The sequence below is a fragment of the Kryptolebias marmoratus genome, linkage group LG9, assembly GCF_001649575.2.
Source record: "Kryptolebias marmoratus isolate JLee-2015 linkage group LG9, ASM164957v2, whole genome shotgun sequence".
Lineage (NCBI taxonomy): Eukaryota > Metazoa > Chordata > Actinopteri > Cyprinodontiformes > Rivulidae > Kryptolebias > Kryptolebias marmoratus.
Genome location: NC_051438.1, coordinates 29851601 through 29858497, shown reverse-complemented (window position 1 = coordinate 29858497; position 6897 = coordinate 29851601). Strand labels below are relative to the sequence as shown.

At 43.4% G+C, this 6897-nt stretch overlaps 1 long non-coding RNA gene across 1 annotated transcript; it reads right to left on the bottom strand.

Moving 5' to 3' along the window:
- Positions 1 to 1425: 1425 nt before the first annotated feature.
- LOC112449749 lies at positions 1426 to 6420 on the bottom strand. Its single transcript, XR_005233552.1, has 2 exons — positions 3445 to 6420; positions 1426 to 1581 (listed from the first exon to the last, which is right to left on the bottom strand). It is a non-coding gene; the product is annotated as an uncharacterized LOC112449749 (long non-coding RNA).
- Positions 6421 to 6897: the final 477 nt, after the last annotated feature.

Genomic DNA, 6897 nt, shown 5'->3' with positions numbered 1-6897 from the left:
TCACGAGGGTCAGCGTCTCTCAGTGAACCTGGTAAACCTGTTACACTCGTGACACTGAATCTGTTAAACCCAATAAACTGAGGTCAGCGCAGCGGTTAGAGCTGTCAGAGGTCACAGAATCGCCTCCCGGCCTTTCTGTGTGGGTTTCCTCCCACAGACCAAAACATGCATGTTAGCTTAGCTGTTAACTCTTCATTAGCCTTAGGTGTGAGTGTTTGCTTGTCTTGTTTGTCTCTGTGTCCCTGTGATGGACTGGAGACCTGTCCAGGGTGTCCCCCGCCTCTCGTACAGTGACTGCTGGAGGATGGATGGACCTGTTGATGGTGTGAAACGGGTAGAAGTAAATCTGTACATTCATGTTGTCGGCCCGAGGCCTCCTCCGTCTCTCCGCTGCCTCCGTTTGCTCGGCCCGTTGAGGCTCGCTCACCTCACAAACAAACAAACAAACAAACAAAGTGAAGTTCTGCTCGTCCCGCTGAGCAGGAGAGATTCGCCGCCACCCTCCCCTCGCCGTGTTCAGTATTTTAGGCGATGCAGCGGGGACCGGAGCTAATTATGTCTCCAACGACCCCTGCGAGGTTCTGACCCGCGCCGCATTAACATGCGATGATGCAAATGAAATGTGTCCCTGCGCCTCTCTGCAGCTCGACTTATCAAAAAATGATGACCCCCGGCTAATGATGAGCGAGCGGGGCCCTCGCCGGGGGAGCGGCCATTGTTCTGTCGGAGGTTTTTACATTAAAGATGGATGTCAGAGAGGAGCGTGTAGGAGGAGGAAGCGGGCCGGTTGACTTCGGTTCTGACCTCTTAAATCTTCACCTCAGGTGTTTCCAGAACCCGGTCGCAGAACGCCAGCCGAGCTGCGGGGCACGACGGGGACGTGACCCGCTCATGTAATCACATGACCGCAGCAGAAAGGATCATTAACATAGAGCCCTGAGCCGGCGCCAGGGGGACCGGACCGGGCCTGACGCAGGCTGTGTGTGAGCAGATGTCGGGTCGAGGGAGCATTTAGAGAAACCAAAGTGAACTCTTCTTCTTCTTCTTTTTCATTGTCCCGCGTCGCACGGCGAGCTGCTGCCAAACAAACAAAGAGGAGCGTCTCCGTGGTAACCAGGCCCCATCTGTTCCCTGCTAATGACCTCCATCTACTCACAAACTGCTTTAATTAAACATACACACACCTGGTTCTGACCCGAGGACGGCTCGTCAGAACCAAACCGGATCGCTCCAGACGGAGAGCCACAGGTCGTCATGTGATCAGCTGATCAATATTTACCTGACAGATAATTAACTCGTTAACGAGCTGCTGCTCCTCCTGAAACATTTAATGATTGCTGCTGAGTTTTATTCCTAATATTTGGAGGAGATAAAACAACAAGCTGTGCAGAAACATGTAAAATAAGAAAGTCAAATAAATGTCACTGGATTCTGTAGATTTTATTGATCACATTTCAGTCATTAGAAGTCCAAACATGGTGAACTTTTCTCCTTTTCTTCTGTGTTCAAATGTGAATAAAAACTACATTTCAATCAGTAGTTTGATCACCTCATCTTTACATCCACCTTAAGATGTTCCACCTTAAAATAAAAGAAAACAACACATGTTGGGTCGGAACACTAAATCTACATTTTATGTTTTTTAAAATGTTTATATTTTTGTAAACATCTGTCTCCAAAACAGATGGGATTTGATCAGCGACACGTTTTATTATCGTTACAAAACATTTTATTTTCTGCAAAAATTCAATGTGAGCCGAACGACTGAGAAGACAGACTTAGCTGAAAGCTAAATGTAGCAAAATGCTAACTAACAGCTAAAAGTAGCAAAATGCTAACTAACAGCTAAACGTAGACAAACAGAAACTAGAGGACAGAATAATCACTGGATGTTTCTCTACAACTTTTGGAGTCAATTTTATTCAAGATGCTAATTGACTTTAGCAAACAGAAAAATGGCTACAACAGATATTGAGCTAAGATTTGGTGTGGTAGTAGCTGAGAGTCATCCCCAACACAGTGACAGGTGGAATGCTAGCTTCACTACTTTGTGTCTAAATGTGGTACAGCAGCGTGTTTGGAACTGAAAACTACAACCAGATCAGCCGATTAGCAGCCGAAACGAGGCTGAGTTCAGGGTTCGATCTGAAGGAGAACGAGCAGAACGTTTCAGGTAGAACGAGCTTCACGGTTCCAGCAGAGGGAGGACGGAGGTCGACTCAGTGAAAGTCTGGAAACGCTGCAGGGATTCGGTCCCGAGTGACTCCAGACCCAAAGAGCCGGAACCATGGCGCTGTGATTTATCTGAGGTTCACCTCGCTCGTTATTCACACGCTCGTTAGTGATTAATAATAAAATCAGGCGTGACTTTCGAGTGTGACTCTTTTTATGTACACTCTGACTCAAAAACCGTCCTTCAGTTCATTTAACTTTAAAGATTTAACATTTTTACTTTTCATCCTCAGAAAAAAATACAAAAGAATAAAATATTCAGCTTCACAGATTTATGTTTGGAACAAAATTAATCTTTAAATGTTTCCATCTGTGCAGAAATATGTTTGTAAAAACTGTAGTTTTACATGAAGTTAAATAAACAAACAGCTTGTTTCAGTAAAGAAACATTTCAGCTAAAATCCATAGAAATGATTTCAGACATTTTTCTGTTTGACAGGGAAAAAAATCAGTTGATTTTATAGATTTATAAATTAATAAATAATTAGATTTTAGCAAAATCATTCAGATTAGTTCAGGATCATTTATGATATTTATGTTTAAAAATTATTGATGACCCATAAAGAGATAATTAGATAAAAATGTGTTTGTTGTGATTAAATGCTTTAAAGAACTGATTAAATAATTATAATTTTAAATGATTAAAGAAGCTGTTTTAGGAATCAAAATGCAGACAAATATAACAGTTTTGAATCATTTTATTTAAATTGTTGGATGTGAAACTATAAAGATAAACATAATAAACAAATATTTAAAAACTCTCGACCCTCCAAGTTAATAAAACTTTATTTATTGTGTTTTATTAGATGCTTTAAATTAAAATTAGACATTTCAAAACTATTTGAACACATTTTTCTGTTTTCTCCTCTTCAGATGTAAAATGATTTCTGAAGCAGCAAAGTTTTATTTTTATCAATAAACTAGAAATAAAGTAAATATTTCAGGTAAAACTAACTGTAAAAATAATTCTGTCTTTATATTAATTTTATATAAATGTTTTTTTTTTCAGTGGATATTTTTATTTTTCATATCTGAGTGTAAATCTGTTGAGTGGTTTTAATTTAAATCAGATTTATTTTCAGAAAAGTGTTTTTATTTTCGACTCTAAAACTTTTAGTTTTGTTTTTTAAGATGTTCCCAAATTTGGGTATAAAAAAAAAGAAAACCGTCACAAACTTGAAGCGTTTTCTTGTTTTAAATAAACTAACTCACCCAGAGAGTTCAAAGTGACTTTCAGTCAGATGGTGTTGAATCTGCTGCCATGTTGGCGGCTGGTGAGCTCGCTCCTGATTGGCTGCCCAGCTCTGACTTCTGATTGGTGGAGGAGCCGAAAACTCTCCAAGACTTGGTGGTGCGTTCAGGGAACAAATAACAGAATTAATGTTTCTGTATCAGGACTGTGACACAACATGGTCTCCTTGACCCAGAGCTGGCCGACGCTCCTCCTCATCCTCCTCCTCACCCTCCTCCTCACCCTCCTCCCTCCTCGGGTGTCTCCGGGTCTTCAGGGCCCCTCAGACCTTGACTGACTGATTAATGGACTGGACGGCAGTCAGCTGGTGAGATTAGAGGAACGCCGCCTCTTCGTCTGGGGACGCCGCTGTAAAGAGAAGCATCCTGCAGCCGCCGTGCCAACCCCCCATCCCAACCCCCCACCTTCTCCAGAATCTCAGACGTTGGGGAAATTAACGCTGGGATGGAGGAAACTGCTTGCCAAGCCATCTGAGATCTTCCTCCTCCTCCTCCTCCTCTCCCTTTTCGATTTTGTTTGTGCCCGCTGCCGATTCCCCGGCCGGAGTTTTTTCGGCTCGGCGTCAAATCCCCGCCGTCCTCACGGATTCTCCAGATCTCATTACAGTCAATGAGGCTGCAAAGACTTTCAGATCAAAGTGAAAGACTTCAGGAGGGGGGAGTGGGGGGGTGTTTGCCAAACCATGTGAGGAACATCCAGGAACATCCTCAAAAACAAAATCCGGTACAAGTTCCTTCGCAGCAGTTTTCTCCCCTCCTGTTCCTCGCAGTTATTAGGAGACTAATTCAGAAACCACGGAGGGAAACTCGGTTTTTACTCCATCTGACAGTTTTTGTTCAAATGTCTTTATTTAAAAGTGAAGACTCCAGCGTCCGAGCATGAAGGGTTTAACGTGACTGTCAGAATAAAAGCCTCAGCAGTCAGAATGAAGCAAAGTCAACTTGCTTCAAACAAATAAAAATCAACAATTTATACAAATATATAAATATTCTGTTCACAAATTAAAAGTTTAGCTTCTAAAATTGTTGTTTTTTCATTTTCTGTCAGACAGTTTTTTTTAATTGGCACAAATCTAATTCCATACATCTGGCCTTCACTGCCCTTAAAATAAAACAAAACAGATAAAAATAAATTTACCTGAACAATCTATCCTCTTCTTCTCCAGTTTCTTCACCCAGTGTATCTCTGCTGGAGGACTGATGGTTCCTCTCAGAGGTCAGAGGTCAGAGGTCACACACCCAAACTCTCATTGACTTCCATTGGATCTGAGCTTCAAACACGAAGTGAAGACTCTTTTTAACTCTTCATATCTTCTCCATAAACCCTGTAGAATCATCAGAACCTTCTGCTGCTCACGGGTCAAGAAGTTCTGATCCCACTGATAGTTTGTCTGAGGCTTACTTACTTCTGAAACGTCAACATTTACGCAGGAAGTTTATTTTATTTTCAGCTGAAAGCTACACACAGATCATCCAGGAAGTGAAACAGAAAGTGTTTCTCTGAAAGCTGCTGTGATTTTGTATTTAATGGTAGATCTGATGAGGACAGCACATTCTACACGTTTGATTCGTTTAACTAAATCAAAATGACTCTTTTGTTCCCTCCAAGCCTCAACATTTCCTGCCTGTTTCACAGGTGCTTTTTACAGAAACCCTTATTTTCTGTCCTGTAGGATGCAGGTGTGGATTCTCAGTCATCCAGGACTTTGAAATCCAAAAAGATTTAACAAACAAAGCAGCTGACCTTCTGTCACAGAGCAGACCTTTTTGTGTTTCTGTGATGTTCCTCCAGCACTCCTGAAATAATTAGCCATCAACAAACCCGGCATGCATCCTTTCACCACTCCGGGTCGGACACGACTCCTCCTCGTTTCATATTCATTACCTTCGGCCCGCCGCTCATTTCCCAGTCAGCGGCGCTCAGCGGTGATGATGCTCGGCGCCGGATGTCCGGGTCAGGGCTCTGCGGGGGGCTGAGCGTGAATAAATTGACCCGGTCGCAGGAAGGTTTGTTGTAATGAGGCCGGAGGTCTGGGATCCACTGTGACCCACACGCTGGTTTACAGCTGCTGGTTCTGGGTCCGGCTCACCGGGTTCTGAATCCGTCTGACACACAAGAACTCTCTGCCTGAAACAGCTGGAATCAACCATGTTTGTTAGAAAAATATCTCGTGTCCGACTGGACAGATTTAATGAAACTCTGACAGGAATCTTTGGATCTGCGTCTACAAATGATACAATTCAAGATGGCTGCCACAGCCAACTGACCTTAGCAAAGACAAAAATAGCTAAACTTCAGCCAGTTATTGAGCTAAACACTGAGGTGGTGGTAGCTGAGAGTCGTCCTCAACCCATACTCTGAGCGTTGAACAGACTTCTGGAAGGAAAACCTCAATAAATTCAAATAAAACCAGTAATTTAATCATCCCAACCTGGAAAAACGGTTCCAATTAAAAGTTCTTAACTGTTTAGACATTTGAATGTCTGTAAAATCTGCACCAGGAGCCGTTAATCAGATTTATTTACCTCCTGAGTTCATTAAAGGTGCTTCAAGAAGCTCCGCCCACTTCCCCATCTACTCAGCTGATTGACAGCAGTATCCTCCAATCAGCTGCAGGGACTGGAGGCAAAAAACTTTTATTAAAGTCAAACATTCAGAGGATTTTAACCCCCACAGCTGGACCCGTGTAGACCCCCACCCTGCAGACCAGAGCCGGGTCACTTCAAGAACTCGCACCGACGTCCTCGGACTGCAGATTAAAGAGCCGTGTCGTGTGTGTGTGTTCTGTGCAGCAGGGACGCTCAGATGGATCTGTGCCAGGCTGCTGGGGGGTTCGGGGGGGGTGATCGTATTGGTCTGACCTTGGGCTGTACAACCAGTTAACACCCAGTGTGTCGAACATGAACACCCCCCGCCCTCCCCCCCGCACACACACACACACACACACACTTCAGCCTTTTTGTTATGGTTTTGTTTTGTTTTTTTAGACATTAAAAAGCAGCTTTTGAGGCCACTTTGGCCAACTTAGGTCTAACCTGGAGAGAAAAATGTGGAAAAACTGAACACCAGACCAATAAATAAATGATAATAAACAAATAAAATGGAGGAAATTTGTCCACCCGAGGCAGCGGGAGCGGATATTGAACTTTGGCAAGCAACTTCAGCGAACTTCACTTTGGTTAAAAAACAATAAGAAAACAATAAGTCTTGTGACACACGGGAAGAATGCAGACAAACCGGAGCAGGAGTCGAACCTGCGGCCTCGCCCTGCTCGGCTTTAACTCCTCTCCGGTTTGGNATTGTGGCTGAAAGCTGCCTTTTCTCCCGGCTAATTAGCAGATTGCAGCGTTAAATGATTCAAAAAGTCGGGGCTGGTACGGCCGCCGCCGATCATCACTTATTCAGGCGGCGAG